Here is a 22897-nt window from a genome sequence, read left to right as displayed (position 1 = left end):
GGGTACTGGAGACCCAACAATTGGGCAAGCAGGTTATCAGTTGATGTCCCTGGGTAATCCAAAAGCCAAATGCCACTTGGAATGGTACCCTTGTCAATGCAAAACACAACTGTCCTTCCAAAGGATGTAAGAGATAGTTTACACCGAGCCAAATATGAGTGACTGTGATCTAGGAACACAGTTTTGTATCGCCTCTATTAACAGGATCCAGTATGAGAAACGATTTCATAAACTGTCATGAACACAGATCAAAAAGCAGTCATAAGTTAACACATTTACCAAATACTGAGACCACGGGCAGGTGAGTATGGCAAGTGGGAAATTCTGCTATAGGTTTCAGACGCTACCCAATGACATTCTTAGCTTCAGGGGCTGACAGAAGTTAATGGTTTACTAAGAATATATTCTGAATGTTTTACCTGATAGTCAAAAGGATGTTAAGTCAGACACAGGGGTCAGCAATAAATATCTACTAAAAGGACTAAAGATAACCCAAGAAGATTTTGGTGCCCCATCTGCAATGTCTTGACTCTCTGAAATCATGAAGTTCTAACCAGTCAAACTACAAAGTCTCTAGGAACTTCAGTTCACAGCCCCCCCCCCCCCCCCCCGCCACACACACACCATTTACCTATCTAAGGTGAATAACAGGTGGTTAAAATGATTCCTATAGGAAATACAATCTCTGGGTCATTTTTTCATGGTTAAGGCCATGAATTTATAGTAAATCACAAACCTTCATCCCCCTTTAGGCTGGCAAAGGTTCCCCAACACATCTCAGGAGAAAACTGGTTTCAACTACTCAAAATTTAGAGATGTGTCTTAATAATGCAAGTCTCAGTTGTTAATTCGATAAAGAGCATTTCTCTTTGTCAGTTATTCTAAGGCCTGTTATTCCCTAAGAGCAGCTAGAGTTGGGGGAGATGGAAAAGACGAATGTCATTACCCACATGTTTTGCAAGTATCTGCCTTGATCAATGATGTGCAACAGAAAAGTACCACTTGTTGGAAACAAGTCCATGATCTACCAGAGCTGCATTCACACTTCTGAAAACAATCCCTACAGAAGATAGGCACCTGCCTGTAGACCATGTGGCCATGCTCACAGAAGTTCTGTAAGAATTGAGTAATTTCTGGGTCCTCAAAAGCATTTGATAGCCACAAGAGGTGGGCAGAATCTCTGAAAGCTGAACCCAAGTCTTCACTTACCAATACAATGGATTCCTCTTCCTAATGTATTCTCCTTCAAGCTGACCTTGAACTTAAAAGCATCCCATTGAAGGACAGTATCTGCTATAATGCTGCTGCTGCCACTGTCCCCCTCCTCCTCCTCCCCTCCCTTCCCCTCCTCCTCCCTTCCCTTCTCCTCCTCCGTTTTCTCCCCTACTCCTCTAGTTTGGGAACAAAGCCAGGACCTTGCACATGTTAAGCAAATACTCTACCACTGAACTACATGCCCATCCCAAAAATGTTTTCTAACCAAATGAAATACTTATTCCAGGAGATGTCAGCAGATTTAAATACATCAACACAAAGCAATCCCACTGCCAGATAAACTGTAAAACATATGGTTAATAATAAACAGGCTTCCTTTTAATACATTTGCTATACATCTTAAGATGGAGAGGACACAGAAGGTATCTGCAGAACTTTTGGGCCGTGTAATTTTTTTAACTGGGACATGAGGAGGGGACATTCAGTGGACTAGGTTCTGGGTAAACTAGCTTGGCCATCTCTCTCCATCTATCAGCATCTAACCCACAGTAAGTTTCATACAGAGAGTGATACTTTGATTCTATGCCCATTAACATGAACAGTCCACTGCACCCTATCTACCCCCATTCTGCACATTCAGCAAATGTTTATTGATCACCTCAAAAAGATACACTCTGGGTTGGAATGAGTATAAAAGAAGTATTAATGGCTCCTCTCAATCTAGGACATCAGGAAATATAGTCATCCCTTGCCATCTGTAAGTGATTTGTTCCAGGACAACACCACACTCCATGGATAAAAAAAACTGCAGATACTCAAGACTGTTATATACAATGATACAGTTCTTGCATACATGCAACATAGGCCTATCCTCCTGTATACTTTAAATCATCTCAACACTAATACAATGGAAATGCTATGTAAATGGTCATTAGGCTGCATTGTGCCGGGGAAATAAGAACAAGGGAAAGAGTCTGTTCACATTCGGCAGAAATATGATTGTTTTTAATATCTTCAATGCACAGTTAGTTGAATCCACAGATGTGGAACCCGTGGATACAGAGAGCAGGTTGTACATGATTTCAATTGTCATCACTGCCCCTGACGGGCAACATCTTCTTTGTCATCGTGGAAAAGAACGAAAGGAGTTCCTGATTGCACAAGACACGCTTTCAAGCAGGGGTGGAGCGCAGAACTCTTAGGCAGACTGCTCTGCAAACCCAGGTCTCTGTGCCAGGGAGCTGCTCACATCAGTCAGTAGTTAAAAGCAAGGGCATCTAGGGAAGGAAGATGGGTCAGCCTCTAATGGGGGAGAGAGCTGAGAGAAAGAGGTCGCAAACGCAGTGTGATCATTGAGCCTTTGCCCAGCTTGACCTGAGAAGGGCTTCAAAGTGCAAGAGTTACCATAAATAAATAAATAAATAAATAAATAAATAAATAAATAAATAAATAAATAAATAAATAAATAAGTCTCAGAGAGGACAGGGCTGGCTAAAAGCAACAACTTAAAGGAACATTTTATGTAGAAATACCCTCTATTATACCACACTTCAATGCTAACAGCAGGACTCAAACGTAGGGGGGGTCATTTGCTCCTGCCCCCTGCTTCACATGGGCAGAAGTACCTGGGATGCCTCCATAACGGGCTGGAAGGCACTCCTGAGACTAAAACAGCTCAACATCAGGGAAATGCCTTGACACCCGTCCAGTATCTCTTTTTATTGTTACTATGACCAGCTCAATAATTTTATCAGTTTTAGCTCATTATAAGTCATAAAACAATTTCCCTGGCAAGAGCAAAACCAATGTAGTAATAGCCAAAACGATGTAGGAATGCCAGCACTCATTCCTAAGACAGTTTCAGTTGGGACTATGGCCCGGGTGACCTGCAGTGTGGTTGGCTAAGACTGCCACAATTCTATGAATTTGGAGAGTTCTTTATTAGAGAATTCCTTCCTGTCTCGCTGTCTAGACCCTGAAGAGCTGCACAGTCCTTCCATGAGGCTCAATTGATGTATTTGCCCAGATCTGTCCTATCCCACCCTGTTGTGGGATATTTGTACACTGTGTGAAGATACATTGCTGTGATTGGTTTAATAAAGAGCTAAACAGCCAATAGCTAGACAGGAAGTATAGGAGGGACTTCCAGGCAGAGAAGGAGGAAGAAGGAGACAAATCGAGGCATGCAAGAGATGCCATGAAGACACAGAATGAGTCAGACACATAGAATGGGAAAGAGGTAAAAGCCATGTGGTAGAATGTAGATTAATAAAAACATATATAAGTTAATTTAAGTTATAAGAGCTAGTGGGACAAGCCTAAGCTAAGGCTGAGCTTTCATAATTAATAGTAAGTCTCCACATCATTATTTGGGAGCTGGCTGGCGGGACAGAGAAAAACTTGATACATAGGATGACCAACATGAGGCACCAGATATTGTGGCTTCTTTTAATGTTTTATTATTCAATAAAACTCAGGAGTTAAATATTGGAGAATGAACCTGACTGATCCACAGAGCAAAGGAGGAAAGATCACTTCACCTTCTTTCTCGCTTCAGCCGTTCTTCTTCCGGCCTCCCCTTCAATGTGACCCAGTGACAACTCATACCAGCCTTGTTATCCCAAAGCTCTTACTGTCTTTCTTCCTTCAGAGCAAAGGCCAGACTCCTGTAAAAAGTTCTATTATCAGACACAGTAGGAGGAACCACAGAGGTCCAGCCCTGGGCCTGACCATCTCTCAATAAAGTGATGTCACACCAGCATCTGGGAAAGCTGGGCTGAGATCATGGCCTTAAGACAGGCTAGGGATCCCCATCTTTGGCCAAAACAATACTGTTTACATTTCTTCTGGCCACTAGACTTTCATATAAAATTTCAGTTGAACAAGGATTTCCTCTACTTTATATTAAATATTTTTTAAATCACCACTCTAGAACAACCTTCTCATTTTGTAACTGGCAGTACTGAGACATAAAGTGATCTCTCCAAAAATCCCTTTTCTGGTAAATGACCAAGCTGAGATTTACATTTTTCTATATCCAAAGCCTTCTTTTCCTATAACACCAGTGGTTATCAAGCACAAAGAACTTATAGGAATCATTTATGAGTCTAAGGATATGTCCACATGCCTGAGAAGTTCTACTGCCTGAGAAGGACAAAGGGAAGGGTGGGGCGTGGAGATGGTTCAGCAGATGCTGAGGTTGGAGTCAGGATTCTGAGAAACGTCATAGTCACTAGAACCCAGGACTTGGTTACAAAAGTTCAGCTGAAATTATTCGGTCAATAGTAAGTCACAAGAAAACACAGGCTACAGAAATGACTCAGTTAGTAGAGCACTCACAATGCAGGCATAAGGACCTGAGTTCAGTCCCCAGCACCCACATAAAGAAGCCAGATACAGCAATAGGCACTATGATCCCAGCACTGGGACTCTGAACAGGTAGGGCCTGTGGCTTGCTGATCAGACAGTCCAGCCAAATTGGCAAGCTCGAGGTTCCGTGAGAGACCCTGCTTCAAAAAAATGTAAGTTGGCGGTCAACCGGAGAAGCTCTCGGCATTGACCTCTGGCTTCCACATATACACACAGACACTTGCACATACATATGAACATGAAAACACACACACACACAAACCATATAGGCATTCAAATGTACACACACGGCGGCGTTGATTTCTTGATGGATTCCAAGGCTACACCACAGTGGAGAAGGCTGCTATGTTACAGTCTCTGAGAAATCCCATGGCAAGAAACTCATTTAGCTAACCTCCTTTAACTTACCCAGTGTCTCAAACTTACTAGACTTGGTAACTTTGGTGTGCATAACATCTATTTACACAACCGCAGAATGGACTTTGGGAATTTCGGCTCTCTTGTTGGTATTTACCTTCAAGAAGCAAGACAGAGATGAAGAGTGTGGAAACACGCCCCCTGCCCTCTGCACTGTTACCATGCCACATGGCCTGGTTCAACAGAAAACCTGGTGCCCACTGACACCGTGGCCTCTCGCCCGGTGCCAAGAGAGACAGCCCACCAGTTCTGCTCTGCTTACTTTCCTTCCCGAAACCCAAGGGACAGCTTGCTTCACCCTCTGGTTCTGGGCTCTTCGCTGGCCTGGGATAAGTGAATTGGGCTCTCCCAAGAAGAGTGCCATGGGTTATGTCAGATGGGAAGCATTGGTCTGCAGGGATGAGCAGGAACGACTTGCCGTAGCTGTAGTTTCAGTGACCTCATCTCCAAATGTTCCTCTCCTCCCATTTCATAATGAAAGACTTTCCCTTGTAAGAACTGGGGAATTGATTGCGTTAGGCTGGGTTCAGTACATTGACTGTGAAGACGAGATCCTCTTAGCCAGTGATGTGTTTTGTGTTGGAGTGACAAAACATCCTAAAATCCCATTTGCTGTTGCGAATCCTGGTTCATGGAGAAGGCACCGTGGAGGGGAGTGGATACTCCAGCTTACAGCCCCAGGCTCCTAGGATGCTTCAGAACTCACAGGCACCTGTTGGTTTAAATCTGAGTCCTTTCCGCCTCCCCTACTCTTGCCCCACGCGCTGACCCACCCACCCAGGGGGAAGTGATAAAATTCTACACATGCTGCTTCTAACCTCCCCAAGTCTAGCCGAATTTCCCATCACTGCACAGTGTAGAAGAAAGGCAAATTACATTGTCCATGGAATGAAAGTTTCTCTTTTGAAAGTGCGGAGGGAAACCCTAATCACTAGAGCCTCTCTTATTCTGTGCCTGAGAGTATGTAGGCCAGAAGGACTGAGACTGGGGAGCCCCGGCCTTGGGGTGGGACAACACCCACCACAATGCCTCACTTCCTGGGGCCCTACTTTGTAAATCTTTTCGCTTCACAATGTGATTCCCAGTGGCTCCACTCAGCCTGTGCCCACTCCACCTTCTTTTCCTCTTCTATTCTAAATTCCATATTCCATCACAGCCGCAGGATTGCCCTCCCTGTGCAGGCCATGGGCACCAGCCTCCACCTAGCATGACATGACATTGTCCCTGCCTCTGGATTCTAAAACTTAGACCCCCAGAGCTAGTGAATGAATGAAAGAACAGCCACAGAGCACCACCCGTGAGCAGTGCCATAGCATGAATCTTTGCCCAACAGTGAACTGGCCATCTGTTGCTTAGCAACCTGGGCCTGGGGCATCTTTAACTGTCATCTCAGCCTAAGTTCTCATGCCATCAAAACGGTAAGTCACAATACCCCACCTTACAGGCTACTTGGGGCATTCAATGAGAGAGTATCATTTCCACAATACCAGCAATTTGAAATACTGACTACAAAGAACCCAGAGCTGCACAAAATCCAAAGCAAAGATGTAGACTCCGTTCATTCCCTCGGCCGTGTCTTCTGTGTTTTCCCAGAGAAAAACAGAAATTTCCATATAAAGGAACAGTCAGCCTCAGAGCTGAGTGGTCTGCTAGAGGGACCCATGCAACCTTCCAGTCCACTCTCAGCCAAGGATGAGACTCTCTCCCCTTAATTAATAGAGAAATTTGAGGCTCAACAAATAGAAAACTTTGCTTGGGGCCAGAGATAATCCAAAGGAGAAAGCAGGACCCGGGCCCCACTCTCCCACTCCCTTAGCAAGGGGGTGGTGACTTGCTGAGTACCTATAGCCTCACATGGTAAGCAGCTCAGCTCGGTGACAAGAAGCCAGGTCAGACTGCTCAGCACTGGGACTTGGTTCCACCACTTGGTGGCTATGTGACTCTGGACCAAGTGTGGAACCTCCCTCATCTCAGTTCCTTTGGGAGGACATAGGGACAGCAGTAGCCCTGGCCTCCCTGGGTGCCTGTGAAGAATAAAGGAAGCAACCCCATCTAGAGTACTCAAACGATGCACGATCAAAGGAAGTACTTCATAAACACTGGCCACCACTTTCATCATTAATTAGTACTACCCTCCATTCCAGTGCTAAAGCCAATACTAGTGTTCTCCCAGCTGCTTCCCTGGGGAGGCTGACACCACATGATCACAGGACAGCGTTCCTCACTCAGGACCTCTAGAAACTATTCTGCTTCACAGCAAGTGAAGAAGCAGCCTCCTTCTTCTGGAACAAGGCCCCCAGTGGGGAATCGGGACCCCTGCCTGCCTTCCCTTTTAAGATCCACCTCCTTCCACTCAGTGGCAGAGCCTGCTCCTGTCTCCTTGATGGCTCCACCTTCCTGTCGTAACTAGAATATCTGCAGCCTGGGAAGCAAGGACAGGAGAGAGACCTAGAGTAAGTCAGGACAGTGAGAAGGGATCAGGTGGGTGGTAGGGGAGGGAACAGTAAGGACTAGCTTTTAAAGAGACAGTGTCGGCAGGGCTCTGTGTGGACCAAGCATTACTCACTGGAGCCTCCGGGGCAATTACCCTAATCATGTGCATCTCCCAAACAGCCCTTTGATTTATTAGCACAACGTCTTTTTTAAATGCCGCTTTTAAATATAAATAACACTTAATCATCCAGCTGTCGTTAAATTCATGTTATATTGATTTCGCGGAGTGCCGCAAATTTGAGGGTGAATGGGCTGGTGGATACAAGCACAAAGCTGGGAGGTGGATTCACAAGTACTGGGAGGGAGGGACAGGGCTTTGAAGGAGGAGGAAAGGGGGTGTCAAGGGAAAGAAATGAACACACACACACACACACACACACACACACACACACACACACACACACACACACAATGGCCCAGGGCCTGGACCGGTTTCCCATCAAGGAGCACTGGACACAAATAAGAGGCGAGGTGAGAGGGACACATCTGACACATCCGTTGCAGAGTAATCAAAGCCAAAATCACATCCCGCAGGCAGGCAGGTTCACAGCATCGCCACCGCCCCATCGCAGCCAGTGGGAGAGGCACTCCAACAGGTCTCCAGTGTGGATTGTCTGAGCAGTACCTGCTCTGCTGAGACTGGGCGAGAGCCGCTAAGAAATGCCCCCTAGCTGGCTGGGAGGAGAGACAGACGCTTGCTATAATTTCTTTCCATCAAAGCCTGGCAATACCTAGGAGCTCAGAGCAGTTACTAACCCATCCCCCTGAGCTCTCTCCCCAAGGAAGGAATGCTACCACCCTAGAAAGCCCCTACTTAATTCCCAGCAGCCCTCCTTGGGATTAAAAGGACCGGTAGGCCAAGTGTAGGCAGATTCTGCCATGCGGATTTCCCTGTCTGCAGGGAGCGGAGCTGAAGCAGGAGAACAGAGACAAGGAAGGAGACCGGAGCAAATTGGCTGCCTAGGAGAAAAATTCCTCCCTGAAACATTTTCAGGGCCCGGGTGTGTGTGTGTGGGGGGGGGATTTAGTGAGAGCAGAGCAGATCATGGATGAACCATGCCTGCTGTTCACAGGAATGCTTCCAGAACAACTTCCAGCCTCAATAAGGCTGACCAAAGAGAAACATTTGTGTTCCGGCCTTTCCTAGTGCATGCAACTGAGTACCTTATAGTGTAGACCAGAAAACTTAAAGGCCCACAAGAAGAACAGTAGAGCAAGGATATTGTGGTATACTCCAGGGTTGGGCAAAAGAGCCAGGAAATGAAACACACACACACACACACACACACACACACACACACACACACACACACACAGTTAATTACTGCCTGTCTTTTCCTAGAAACCAATGGTAAGTGCAGAAAGTGTGGGGATTCTTTTGAGCTCCAGTGTTAGCTTATAACTAGCATAATGATAGTGGACTTTGCATTAAAATGACAGATCCTGAGGCTGCAGGAAGAGGGGGACAGAGAAAGAAGCAGGAGTCTGTTGTGGCAGGGGAGATCTGCACCCCAGCCTCCTCCCCTCACAGGTCCGGTGAGGGAATGCTTCTCTGGGAGATACTCATTGTCACTATAGTTCACTGCTTGTTACAGATCATGTGCCACAGCCATATGTATGAGTATGTGGGTCCTCCCCATCCACACACTCCAAGTGTGTGCATGCTATAACGTGCCAATGTTTTTCCACAGCCCAGAAGTCAGAAGTGGACACCCCTGTCACCCATGCTTGGACAAGCTGACTGCATTTGGCACGGCTCTAAGAATGTGTGTGTGTACAGCTGCATGTGTACACACCCACCATTCTTAAAAAGAAATGTTTCTCCCTGATCTGGGTTCTCATTGTGAGAAGCTTTCCTTTATCCCAGCTATCTTTTTCAATCAATCAAAGGGCCGCTTACACCACACACAGCAGGGATACAGATTCCCTCCTGGGGCATCTGCTTCCCCCACCCACCCACAAAGCCTAGCCAGAGAGACCTTGGCAGGGTCAGAAAAAAGTTTGAAAAACAGGAGGACTGTGAGTGCAAAGAAAAATCCTATGTGGCTGCACCCCATCTTTGGGATTTATAAGGCACTAGAAATCCTCTACCTGCACTTAAGACCTCCTTGTTCCAGAGTGCTTGTTTCTTGTCCCTCACCTTCTGGAAGATTTCCAATGTATTTCTCCCTTTGGTAGGTTTGTAGGACACTCTGAACACATGGTCTTAGAAAGAGGGAAGAAGCATATCCTGATTTTATCAGAATGCCCCCAAGACACCACAAAGGGACAGCTATAGAAACATAAAAACATGTGTATTCAAGCCTGAAATAACGATTTATTTGAACCTTCTATTCTTCTCCCTGCAATAATTGAGGCCCCAAAAGAAGTCTCTCTTGGAGTCTAATAGGTGAGCCTTGAAAAAGCACTTTGGGACTCCATTCACCCCCATTCCACCCCCATCCATTCTAGGAAAAGTTTCAAAATGAGCAGGCTCTGGAACTGGGACAGGGTGAGGTGGGGTGGGGAGCTCTGGGAAGTACAACTTGAACCAGTGGCTTCTGGAAAGCCATTCTGCACGCAGAGGATCTGGACTCTGGGGGACACTATACCTCATAGGGTGGGTATGCCAGTGTGTCCACAGTCCTTTCTCCCTGAAAAGTCTAAATCCCGCTCTACCCTTCCTTCTTGCTCATGTTCTCAGACACATACCCCAAAGCCATGTGACAGGTGTTAGCTCACGGCACAGGGGGAAATCGCCTCACATGCACAGAGAAGGATAAGGAAGTGAGGGGGTGGCCACAAAGCTGTGTCCCCAAGCCCTGTCTGCTTGCTGTCTACCACTGACTGGCAACGTGAATAAGGTTTGATCCTCCTTAAAGGACCGCAGCATCCTCCCTAGACAAGGATCCCTCCCCTAGCTTTGATGTGAAAGCCCCTCCCTGCCTGAAATCCCGGCACATTCCGGGGAAGCAGTGCCACGCTTCGGAAAGGCGTGTGTGCTGCCTTTACTAGGGAAACGCAGAGTCTGTTCCATATGCGCCGCCCTACAGAACTGCAGCCCGGGTTGCTTATGTGGCCTCCTCCCAGGCTCCCGATCACCACAATCTCCAAATCTCTGCCCTTTAAATATCTATCTGTGTTTCGCCTATTAATAGGGGGTAAAAATCCTAGTGTCCAAAAGCCAAGGGCTCAATTGCACTGGGTGGGTCTCCTAAGACCTCCCATGACTTCTCCTGTTTTGTAAAAACCAGTTAGGAAATGAAAGGCGCTAGAAACAGCAAAATCGCTCCCTCATCCTACCAAGCTGGATAGAAGAGTCAGTCATTTACAAAATCCCACCCTGAAAGTCCTGGGGAAGAGAAGTCTAGGTCCGGTGAAGAGAAGAACACGGGAAATCCCTGCTCCGGGCTGCGCTGCACCTACGCGGGTGTCCAGGTGGGACGTGGGCAGGTGCGTGAGCTCAGGGTATGCGTATATGCATGTGTGTGTGCGTGCGCGTGTGTTTGTGCGTGTGTGTGTGTGTGTGTGTGTGTGTGTGTGTGTGTGTGTAGCGGGATGGCTCGGAGCAGGCGAGGACTCCAGGACCGGACCCCGCACCTCCGCCCGCTCTGCCCAGCTGGCCCTGAGCCCGGCCGGTGGCTCCTTACCTGGAAGAGCGGCGTTTCCCTCCTTCAGCCCCAGCGCCGCATTGACACTGCAGATGGTGCCTGTACCGCTGCCTCTCGCCCTCCTCTGAACGTGTGCGTGCGCGCGTGTGGCTGCCTCCTCCAGCCCCAGCCCCGAACGCAAATACTCCACCGAGGCACCGGGAAGCCACGAGCAGCAGAGGAAAACGGAGGGGGTCAAATCAGAGCCTGCTGGGCTTGACAGCTCCTCTTGCAGCGTCCAAGGTGGGCGTAATGTCCAACAAAAAGGTCAGAAAATGTGGATCGATTCCAAGCACCCTTTTCCTCCACCCAGCCCCGGAGCCCAAGCAGCGACAGTGGTGGCTCTCAGGGGCTGCGGCGGCGACGCGGGGCTGCCCCCCTTCGTCCCCACCCCCGCGGGCTGAATGTCCTTGATGCCAAGCGGGCACGGCGGCGTCACTCCGCGCCGCCCATGCTAGCCGGGTCGGGCCGCTGCCCGGGCGCGGCGGCGAGTGCGTTGGGGACCCGCCGGGGAGCGCTCTCCCAGCCTCTGCGCGCCTCCCTGGGCAGTGGCGTCCACCTCCTGGCAGCCCAGGGCCGGACACGCCGCTGTTGCCCCCACCCCTGCCCGGGAACTAGCCGGGCAGTGCCCAGGGGCCGGGGCTGGGGGCCGCGGGAGCCGCCGACTTCTCCCCGGGGAGGCGCGGATATGCGGTGATAGCAGCGACGGCGGCGGCTGGCGCTGCGGCGGCCAAGAGCGCGGCTGTGGTCCAAGCCGAGCTTCCCGGGCGCGCCCCCGGCCCCCCGGGCGGGCGGCTCGCAAAGTTTGCAGGGGGCAGGGAGCGGGGCCGCCGCTGGCTCGGCCGCCGCCGGAGCTCCCGGGCTGCCTGCTGCCGCCGCGGCTCGCTGCTGCTGTGCATTGAAGCCCGGCCAAGCGCTGCAAAAACTCCAGCTGCCTGGCGCTCTCTGGGTCCTCCTCTCCTCCCTCCCGCCCTCCCTGCTTCCCTTCCTCCCTCCCTCTCCTCGCCTCCTCCCCCTCCCCGCCGCCCGCGGCCCGCCGCCGCCGCCGCCGCCGCCGCTCCCTCTCTGGCTCGCTCGCTGGCTCGGAGCTCGCGGCTGACATCTAGACCGAGGTAGAGCGGCCGGCAGAGGGGGCAGGGGGCGCTTCCCCGCACGTTGCCGCCGCAGGCTCGCCGGCTCTCCCCAGCGTGGACGTTTGCAGGCACCCCCTGGGTCTTTCGAGCCACCCTGGTGGTGGCGACATAGGGCAGAGTGGCGCATATAGGGTGACACCAAGTGCACTTGGATTGAGGCATACTCCCAAGCAGGCATGTGGGTTCAGGCGGTCAGACGCACTTTTGAGTATTCCTAACAGACACCAGCCAAAGCATACACCCATTCCCAACCTAGAGTCCTGGTTCCAGCCCTGTCCCCCACCAACCAAGGTAATCCTACAGGGCACTAAAGAATGCCCAAGCACAAGGCTTCTTTCTAGTCCCGGGAAAGAAATGAATGGCCAGTGCCCCAGAGCTTGCTGGGTAACCTGATATGTCCAGAGGCTGACCTTGCTTCTCTGCCTCTGATGCCCTAGATCCTGGACCACATCCCAAACATATGCCAGACAATGCCAACACCGGAGTAGTTTTAGACGCCCGAAGGAAGAAATCCCAAGGTTGCTTAAGTTGAGACGGCATCTGGCAGACAGGAAATAGGCGAGGTCGCACTAGCTAGGATATCTCAGCATAGACCACTCCCCATCATTGTGCCCAACAATTAAAAAAGAAACAAAGCAGGATGCCCACCTATCTTTCTGCCCAACTCTGTATGCCTACTTTTACCACAGTGCCAGGGAAATAGCACTGTCAGCCATGCCCACTGAGAGTAGCCACTCATCAAAGAAAGTCCTCTCCAGAAGACTATAGTTTGGGGCTCCCAACTATATGCCATTTCTTCATCTTAACTTTCCTCAACCCCAGTAACTTCCTGTGAAGGTCTGTTCCTTCCATCCAAACCTCTCAGAACCTGCTTATTAGGAAATGATTGACAGCAGTATAAATTCCTACACCTTCTTATAGGGGTTATATTTTCACAGAAATCAAAAGTTATAAACTGGGTAGACTTTGAAATGAGCTGTGAGATGACACGTTCTACAACCCCCCCCCCAGGGATGGGCCAGGTAGCACATGTGAGTCAGGCTGGGCTTACCCACACAGGACCTGGCTGAAACTGCTCTCACCAGAAGGAGGCCATGAATCAAGCATGTGCAGGAGAAAGCCAGACATTACTCTCGTTAAAGGGTGTTCCAGGAGACAGCATGGAGCCCTGTTAGCCTCTGGTTGTCCGCTGAGCATGGCATGGCCCAGAAAACAGCAAGGGTTATCTTATTAGCTCCCGTTAATACATTGATCTGGCTCCTCTCTTCTCAGAAACTCTGGATCCCCGACTCAAGATAAAGCACACAATATCAAGTTAGTTTCCGAAGCCCAGAGAAACGCATAACAATAATTCCATGTTGCTGCTGCTCTGACAGCCTTCCAGAACCGAGGAAGCCCCGGGGCCAAACGTCTGTCTAACATGAGACTGCAGAGACACCTGGCATGCAAAATCAAAGGAAGTTGTCCCCACAGGTTTGCATAAGGCTTGCCTCACCTGTACCCAAATATGCTTGCAAGAACCACCTCTGAAATTGGCACATGGCGCCATCACAACAGGCTCACCCTAGCAGTGACAGCCTAGAAAGTCCTACAGAAAACCTTAACAGGCTGCTTAAACAACACGCTTCACTAAGGTATACAAGAGATCTTTTCAAACCCAATTATCACATGGCTATAGGGGAACTTAGGTAAAAATGCTGAAAGGGAGAGGAAGTGAGAACTGACCCCTTCTCGGCCAATCATTAATCATCCCAGCAGGTATTTTTAATACCACCTGGTTGTTTTTTCTGTTCCTTGTAGAGTGTGTGTGTGTGTGTGTCTGCAAGTTCCAGGCCTGTGTCCTGATGGATGGACAGGAAGTGAAAGATTTTTTTCCAGAGGTAGCAAGCAAACAAAGTGTGTTTATTATCCCTTATCTCCTGCCTAGTGTGTGGTGTCATTTATTTTCATTCAGAGGAATGAATATCGTGTGGTGCCTGAAGAGTAATGACAGGGCTCAATGACAGGGAAAGAGTGTACAGAGAGCCGGACCAACAAAGGGCAGGGGCAGCCCCTGCCAGAGCTCCTGCTCTTAATGGGGCCTTCCCTCACACTGCCTTTTCCTTCCCTGGCTTCCATTGAATACCACAGGAGGAAGGCAGGCTGGAAACCGTTACCGCTTCAGACCATTGTAAGGAATGGCAGAAAGGGTCAAAATAGCCCCAGCAAGAGACCCGATGGCCTATTGAATGTTCCCTCCAGTCTGGAGTGGGGTGGGGGATGGGTAAGGTAGACCGTCCTACTCCTTGACTCTGGTATTGACCATCACTATCATTTTGCACAGATCGTGTGCTCTTAGTGGCATCCCCTCCCTCACCTGCCACGTTTATGCCTTCTGGGTGCAGTGGTATTCAAACGAAATACAACCTCTGTGAGCGTGGTTTGAAACTCTTCATGCAATGCACGTGGAAGGAATCCTTACTCCCTGTCATAGCAAAGTATCCTTTTCTCCAGTGGCACAATGCAGGGGGCAGGCCCTTTGCTGTCCCGACTCTTGCCCATGAATCGACAGCCTGGAAAAGGCAGCATCGTGCGACCATCCAGATCACCTCTCGCTCTCCCACCAGCTCTCTCTAGCCCTACAACCCCCACCAGCTGATGAGGGGAGAAGACAGACATACTCTGGGCAGTCTAGCTGGTCCCTGATGACAATGGGTCTGTGAGTCATTCACTGAATCCCTGGCCTGGTGGCAGAGCTGGGTAGGTCAGCGTCTGGCTGGCCTCATGGCCACAAGAGGGAGAAGTTAAATGGCACATTGCTTCATAGAGTCCTATTTCCTAAAGAAGCTATTTTTATGAGATTTTGGCTGTGGTTCTTTGCCAGATTGGGGGGTGGGGGAAGCATACTGGCTCATCTCTCGTGGCTAAATAAAAGGGACAGGTTTGAGGGGAGAGAGAAGACTCCTAACTTCCCCTTCACTCAATTACCACCATTTTATTAGCTTAGGAACAGAGACAAAGCCAGATTTGTTTATTAAACAAATCGCCAGAGTTCGGTGGTGCTGCAGAGACATATTTCCCCAAGAGTTGTCCCGCAGCTGGGTCCTGCTCTATGCTCAGGATAAAAACCTCTGGCCTAAGGCTGCTTGAAAACCTACATTGTGGCGCCACCTGCAGGAGAGCATAATTATCGACTTTAACCCAAATCTTAGCCAAGAACGGGAAGTCCTAGCTTTCCCACACTATCCTGGCTAGGACAGGGTTGCAGACAGAAAGAAGGGGTCTGTGCTATCAGGATGCATCACCAGATGTCCTCCAAACACTCCAGCAGCCTTCGAAGTGACTATTCCTTGAAAACTGCTATTTCAAAGATCAACAGCAGCTTTACAGATTCTCAATCCATTCAAACTCATTTTTCCTCACGTCACTGTGGAGTTAAGTAAATCTAGAACACATGGGTCTATCTTCCAGGTGCTGAGCCATAGGATAGAGAAATGGTTTCCTTTGGGAAAGGTGGGGATGGGGCATCCATGTCACCATAGCTGTGATAGTCTTAGGATCCAAATTGTTCCTATCCCCGGGTATAAATGGCAATGCGGATATTGACATCTGAACCTCACGCCCCTCTACTCATCTAAGCCTTTGGCCATCCCTGTCAACTCCCTCTGGAACTCCTCCATGATGTAATAGACCCCACCCCCTGACCTGTGGTGACTGTACTTAGGAGCTGATCGTGTTAATGTCCACAGGTCTCCTCATTACACACTGTCCATCAGTCATTTGGCGGGAAAACATCTTGGCATTACCAGCCATGCGGTGGCCTCCCAAGGCCCCTCTGCCTGGCGATACTGCTGCTAACAGCCCGCGATGCAGCTTTGCTATGGATTGTTGGACCACACAGGAAGGACAACACACAGGCACAGACACTGGGGACCTTTGTCCTCTGATCCTAGAGTAGCTCCTATGTCCCCCAACCATGGTCCCAGTGTGTGTCCTCACCCCACCAGCCTCCTTTATCCACTCCCTGCTCTGTAGAATTCTTTCTCTTTCAACCACCTGGCAGATGTAGCTTTTCAATAGTAAAAATGAAAAGTTAGAAGATGTAGTGAGAGATGTAGATGGGAGAGATGTAGATGGGAGAAAGATGAGAATGTCCCCAGTCTATTGGCTAGAAACAGCAGAGTCCCAGATCTTTCTTCAAAAAGAAAGCATAAACACTTGATTGCACCCTTTGGAATCTTCCACTGAGGTCCAAGGCACACTAGAGCAGTGATCAGATGGGGATTTATGGGAGCAAGTTGGAAGTGATTTGTCATGAAGCAATACTTGGCCGATACGGTGAGGTAATGGAGAACAAATCACTCGTCGGGCCCCTTAACCTTTTGCTCTCATTATTTGAGCCCATTTGGCTTTAGGATAAGAAAGAAATGGAGAACATGTTTCATGCATGATATTCTGATATGGGACAGGACTGAGCTCCTATACACTCCCTGCCGGGATCTCCCTGCAGGGATCTGGGGTTAAGCTTCTCAACACATCTCACTGTGTTAAATGAAAATGACAAAACCCGACCAAGGGTCTGGGAAGCAAAACACAGAGAACGTTCAAGTCCAGCATTCACTTGAAGTGGGCTGTCATCAGTTCCAGACTGTCAGCAATCAGAGACGTCCAGGAGCGATGCAGAAGGCCTGCTAGGTCCTATTCATTTTAATGAGCTGTCTGGCTCCAGCCCCTGACCGAGAGCCTTCTGGAAACCAGCTTGAGTGGGACCCTAGTGTGAGACCTTGCATCTGCAGAACACCGCTCCCCCTTGGGGCCTCTCCTGTAAAGCTTTGCCTGCAAATGTGCCTGATCCTCGCCACACCACAAGGCGAAGGGGCAGCCAGAAGGCACAGTAAAGACTGGGGCATGAAAGACTAGTAGTTTAATTTTCCCTTCCACGGTTCTCCACCAGAAATGTCCCTATACCTTCCCTGCTCAGTCCTGGGAAGCTTGTGGAGATCTCAGGAGGATGCAGGGGTCATCAGTAGGGCCAAGGCACGCACAAGGGTGAGAGAGGAGCTAGACATGGTGGCATACATCTGCAGCCTCAGCACTTAGGAGGCTGAGGCAGGAGGGTGGTGAATTCAAGGTCATTCTGGGCAACATAGCCAGTTCTATGTGAGCTGGTACTAAATGGCAAGATCCTTCCTTAGCCCCTCACTCCCAACACATAGCAAAATCCAAAGGTTGGGGAGAGAGGAAAAAGGAAAAAGGAAGCAGAGACAGGGGAGAGCCAATTATGCCTATCTCTCCCCATCTCTGCATTCAATGAAGCCATGATGGGGGGCAGCTGGAAATCAGATAGTGTGGAAATATTTACACCATGACCGTTAGCATACATTACAAACAGGGACTGTTTTAGCAAACATCTGCTGGCACAGCTAGAGAGGGCCAATGACAGGCTTGGATATGGGGGAGTGGTCCAGATTAGCCTATCTTGCTGGGCACTCAGGCAACTGCTGAAGGATTCCACCTGTATTAGTTCACCTTATGTTGCTATAATATCATAGCTAAGGGTAAGTAACTTTATAAAGAAAAGAGGTCTACTTAGCTCTTAGTTCTGTAGGTTCAAGAGCATGGTGCCAACACTAGCTCAGCTCTGGAGAGGATCCCACAGTGGATCACGTCAGAATTATCAGAGCACATGGAAGAGGTAGAGGTCACATCACCAAAGGAATGCCACATTTGTTCCCTTTTAACAACACCCTGGCAGGAACTAATTCAGGTGTCCTGAGAGAACAACTACCATGCTTCCTAAGGACAACGGCTCCAATGACCCAAAGATTTATCAGTCTGCTCCAACAGTACTTCAACACCCATTCAAAAGGAATCCAGCCATAACACCATCAGAAGTGTCAACAGCACCAACCTAACTCAGTGTCATGGTAGCCACAGTAGTTGTTCTAGTCTGCACACGTATCACTTTTAAAGAAATTATTAACATATACTCTTTCCATTAGCTATTTTTCCAAGCCTTATATTTAAGGGAATGCATTCTTGCTCTATCAAGTGACTGTGATTTATTTTTCTCTAATCAGCAAACTAAGGCAAAGAATATTGACATTACCTGAGCTACACAGAAACTCAATGTGGAATTTGTTAATGGATACTGTATTGGTTCTTTTTTGATTGCTGATAAAACCCCATAACCAAGTAGACTTACAGAAGGAAGGAAGGGCTTATTCGGGCTTATGGTTGGGGTAAGAGTCCATCACAATTATGTTGTGGAAGCCAAGCATCAGGCAGGCATGGAGCAGCAACCTGAGCACTCATATCTTAAACCACAGGCAGGGAGCAGGGAACAAACTTTGAATGGTTTGTAGTTTGAAACCTTACAGCTTACCCTCAGTGGCATATGTATTTAAGCAAGGCCACAAAGAACAAAGGATATGTAATAAAACAATGAAGTATGTATTCCTGTCTCCCTATTTTCTGTTAAGCTTTTTAAAAGGTGCATTATTTCATGTTCTATGTGTATGCAGACCTATAGAGATAGGAACACACTTTCTGTATACTTGAAAATAAAATCTGCCCAAACAGTACCACCAACTGATGACCAAGTACTCAAACATCTGAGCCTAGGGGAGACATTCTCATACAAAGTACCACAAGTACCTCTCATTTACTCCCTCCACTCAAATTTATGATTACTATCCAGAGTTTAGCATCAGTTGTTTTTTTTTCTGTAAGTACTACTATTAAAATTATGCTATACCATGAAATAGAATATTGTGCAGATATTTAATGAGATGAAGTTAATATATGTGTTTCTGTTCTGCAGAAAAAAATGGCTTGATATATATATATATATATATATATATATGTATACATATATTTGTATATTTTATTTTCAAGTATACAGAAAGTGTGTTCCTATATCTATAGGTCTGCATGTACATAGAACATGAAATAATGCACCAAAAAGCTTAACAGAAAATAGGGAGACAGGAATACATACTTCATTGTTTTATTACATATCCTTTGTTCTTTGTGGCATCTTACCATGTGCAAAAACTGCATTCTCCATTTTTTTAAAAGCTTATTTAAAAACGAACAAAAAAATGCTGTTGCTAAAAACATCTTTATCACACTACCAGCCCTCTGTGCTCTCACTTCTCAAGCCCAGCCAACCACTCCTCCACCCCATCTGCATCATGTTCAGGCTGCCTTTGTTCGACCTCCCTATTCTCTGCTCCAAGCTGCTCCTCTCTAGTGGAGGTCACTCAGCAGGCTGCCTGCCCCAGCGAAGAAGTCCTCGTCTTCTCACCTAAAGACCAGCCAGCAGTCAGCTTGGCCTGCGGATTTCTTCTTGATACTAGATGGATCAGGGGGAATTACATAGCTCCATCAGAATGGCATTTTCACACACTAAAACAAGTCACCTTTGGTTGAGAGAAAGGAAATATTCTTCTATAATTCTTCTATAGCAGGCTTGGTAAACTCAAAGAAAGCAACACCCAGACATGACATGGGTATAAAATATGATGAAGTGAAAAAAAAATTAGCCACTAATGGGAGAAGCTTTGCATTGTTTCAAATGGGAGAGGAGAAGGAAAACCAAAGAGAGTTAAATATTACTCTATTGCTTCAAAAGGAAGAACAATGTAAATTCTGAAAAATCCATGAACATAAACATGGTCTAGAAATGGACCAATTCCTCAGTCAAAGATTGGGACTTAGTGGTTCAGGGCAAGACTTGGTTCATCACTAGAGATAATCCTGGGATTGCTGTCTTCATCATTTGACAATAGTAATGAAAAAGCATATACTAGATCGCTTAAAAAAACAAATGTTTTTTCCTAAAAGTCTGAGGCTGGAAGTCTGAGATCTGGGTACCAGCATGAGTGAGTGGATTCTTGGTGAGGACAGTACTCCTGAACATGTGCTCACATGGTTTTGCTTTGGTTCATGGAGAGAGGAAAAAGGGAAGAAGAGGGAGAGGAAGATCTTATGTATCACTTCATTTTCATAAGGACATTAATCCCACCATAAGTGAGTTCTTTACCCCACAAGACCATATTCCAAACCCTATAACCTACAAAGACTCCATCTTTAAGTGCCATCGGTATTTAGGGCTTCAGGTTGCACCATCATTAACATTTTCTCTAAAGCAGTTGCAACAACAAACTTCATTGAGTTGTCTCATGCCATGATTCAATAAGGCTCCGATGCTTGAAGATAAAGAAAATATAGAAGGGTCGGAGAGATGGCTCAGTGTTTAAGAGGACCCATGTTTGATTCCCAGAAACCACATGGTGGCTAATTCCATCATAACCCCAGTCACAGGGGATCTGACACCCTCTTCTGGGCACCACAGACCTCGGGCACATGTGTGGTACACAGACACACACGCAAAACACCCACACACGTGAAATGAAAAATATATATATAAGAGCTCAAACATGAAGTTGGGGTAGGGATATCTGAGAGGAAGGTGGTGGGGAAAAAATATTGTCAAACGATATTGTGTGAAATCCTCAGAACAAAACATTTTTAAAAAGAAAATATGAGAGAGGCTATCTGAATTGCATCAGGCATTTGATGAATAACAGTCTGGAGGAACATGGGGTCATGTGGGCTGAGAGATGAATGGACCCAATGGTTAAATCTCAGAGATGTTCAGAGCTGCATCAATGACAGCATGAAGGAAAGCTTTCTGGGATGTACATTCTTGAACTGATCCTGTTTAACACAATTACTAGTGACTCTGATGAAGACAGAGGAGACATGGTTATCAAATTCGTCTAGACTACACTAAAACCGTTGAACATGAGTACTGCAATCCTTTCCTTAGAGAAAAAGAAACTTTGGATTTGCGACATTTTCAGAGTTCATTGGGAAGTTTGGTATTGACGAGGGAGTGGTGGGGAGGCATTATGCTGAGAAAGGGAAAAGTGAAGAAGCTAAGCACATCCGAGTTGAAAACACAGAGTGCCGGAAAGACAGGGTTTAGTAATGGGGAGAAGTTGGCAGTGGGAAGCAGGAAGGGAAGCTTAGGGGAGGCTGGGGCCTTCCAGGCAGGAGGAAGGCTGTGAGGGCAGGGAGACATCACCAGATTTCTAGGAAGTCCTTCACAATGAGTAATGATGAACTGGATGTCCTCATTGTGTGCCTCTCAGAGAGGTCATCAGTAAAGAACTCTACAATTTTCAATCCTTTGAGGGCATGATCTTGCTTTCTTTTAGACATACTGTCAAGTTACAGTAAGAAGTCTCCTTATCTTTCTCCTGCAAGTGTATGACCAGAGCACAACAATGAAAAACACACTCTGCATTCAAGTCAGTCAGGAAGCTTCCGGAAAATGACCACCTGATATGGATATACCCATGGCCCTATACACAGGTGTAGAGAGCAGCTTTGCAAATAAAAGTACCAAGGTGATGTGATGACAAGCTGAGACTGATGATATGCTCAATATGAGTCATCACAGGATACTGCCAAGGTCAATTGGATGGAAGGTACATTAATGGAGAGTGGAGTCCCAAAGGGAGTGATAGCCACTGCTCCACTTTAAAATGGATCATACATGCAGCCCAAGGTCTTCTACTTTATGATAAATTTGAGTACATTCAGGGGAGAGTGGTCCAACTCAAGAGAAAATTAGAAACCTCGATATATTTGAGACAATGAAGGGAGCCAACTTGTTCAACTTCAAACATAACGTTTCAGATATTTGAAGGTCTGCCAAGGGGGTGGGCTGTAGTATCAGTTCTATATAACTATAAGCTATGTAAGCAAGATCAATGAATATAACTTGTTTATGTAGAGCCATTTAGGCTCCATAGGAGGAATGTCTTTTGAAGAGTCAGAGCTCTCTGAAGGAATAGATTTCCTGGACTGGCTCTGAGCACTCCATCATTAGACATCATCAGGGAGGAAGTGGGTAATGATGAAGTAGAAATTGGTACTTGGACTAAGTGACATCTCTAGGGCTCTGACATCTTAGTTGCCTTGTTTCCACTGTTGTATCTGCCACAGTGCCATAGGCTTGGCACTGACTCAGTAGGGTATCTATTGACTTCAACTACAGTGTGTATGAGGTCCCATCTAAGGAAGATAACCATTTCCCCACCCAAGCTCTCCACTAAGGATGGAACACAGGGATGGAGCCAGCGAGTGAGCTGGAAGGAGCGAGGGTTTCACCTCAGGTAAACCTGTCTCTTCCCCACCTAGACGATCCCAATCCTTCCTTAGAAGCGCCACCTCCGCTCAGTCAGGGCTGGCCTGCATGAAGCCACGTCTTCATCATTTCCTCCTGAATACTTACATAACCTGGTTCTGAATTCTCAGTTTTTCTCAACAGCTTCTGTGACTGCTGGTTTTAACTGTCAACCTGACCCAACCTAGAATCACTTGGGGAAAGAGTCTCAATGAGAGACTTCTAGATTAGATTGACCTGTAAGAACATCTGTGAGAGAGTATTTTAATTACCTTCATTGATGAGGGAAGACCTGCCCACCATTGGCAGCTCACTCCCTGCATTTAGGACCCTGGACTGTATAAGAGGAGAATGTGGTCTGAACACTAACATGCCTACATCAATCCATGGCTCTCTGCTTTTGACTGTGGATGTAATATGACTAGTTTCTCCAAGTCCTTGTAACCTTGACTTCCCTAGAA

At 47.5% G+C, this 22897-nt stretch overlaps 1 protein-coding gene across 3 annotated transcripts in view; it reads right to left on the bottom strand.

Annotated features, from left to right (window-relative positions):
- Plxna4 (plexin A4) overlaps positions 1–11607 on the bottom strand; it is a 464905-nt gene extending 453298 nt beyond the window's left edge. Inside the window, exon 1 of one of the 3 annotated variants that reach the window (XM_076566561.1) lies at positions 11124–11607. The gene's annotated coding sequence lies outside the window, so the exon portion shown is untranslated. The remainder of the gene's footprint in view (positions 1–11123) is intronic. The other 2 variants (XM_076566560.1, XM_006991601.4) reach the window with 2 other exon arrangements.
- Between the last annotated feature and the right edge of the window lie 11290 nt (positions 11608–22897).

The sequence above is a fragment of the Peromyscus maniculatus genome, chromosome 3 (assembly GCF_049852395.1).
Source record: "Peromyscus maniculatus bairdii isolate BWxNUB_F1_BW_parent chromosome 3, HU_Pman_BW_mat_3.1, whole genome shotgun sequence".
Lineage (NCBI taxonomy): Eukaryota > Metazoa > Chordata > Mammalia > Rodentia > Cricetidae > Peromyscus > Peromyscus maniculatus.
This window is presented reverse-complemented; position numbering and strand designations above follow the sequence as displayed.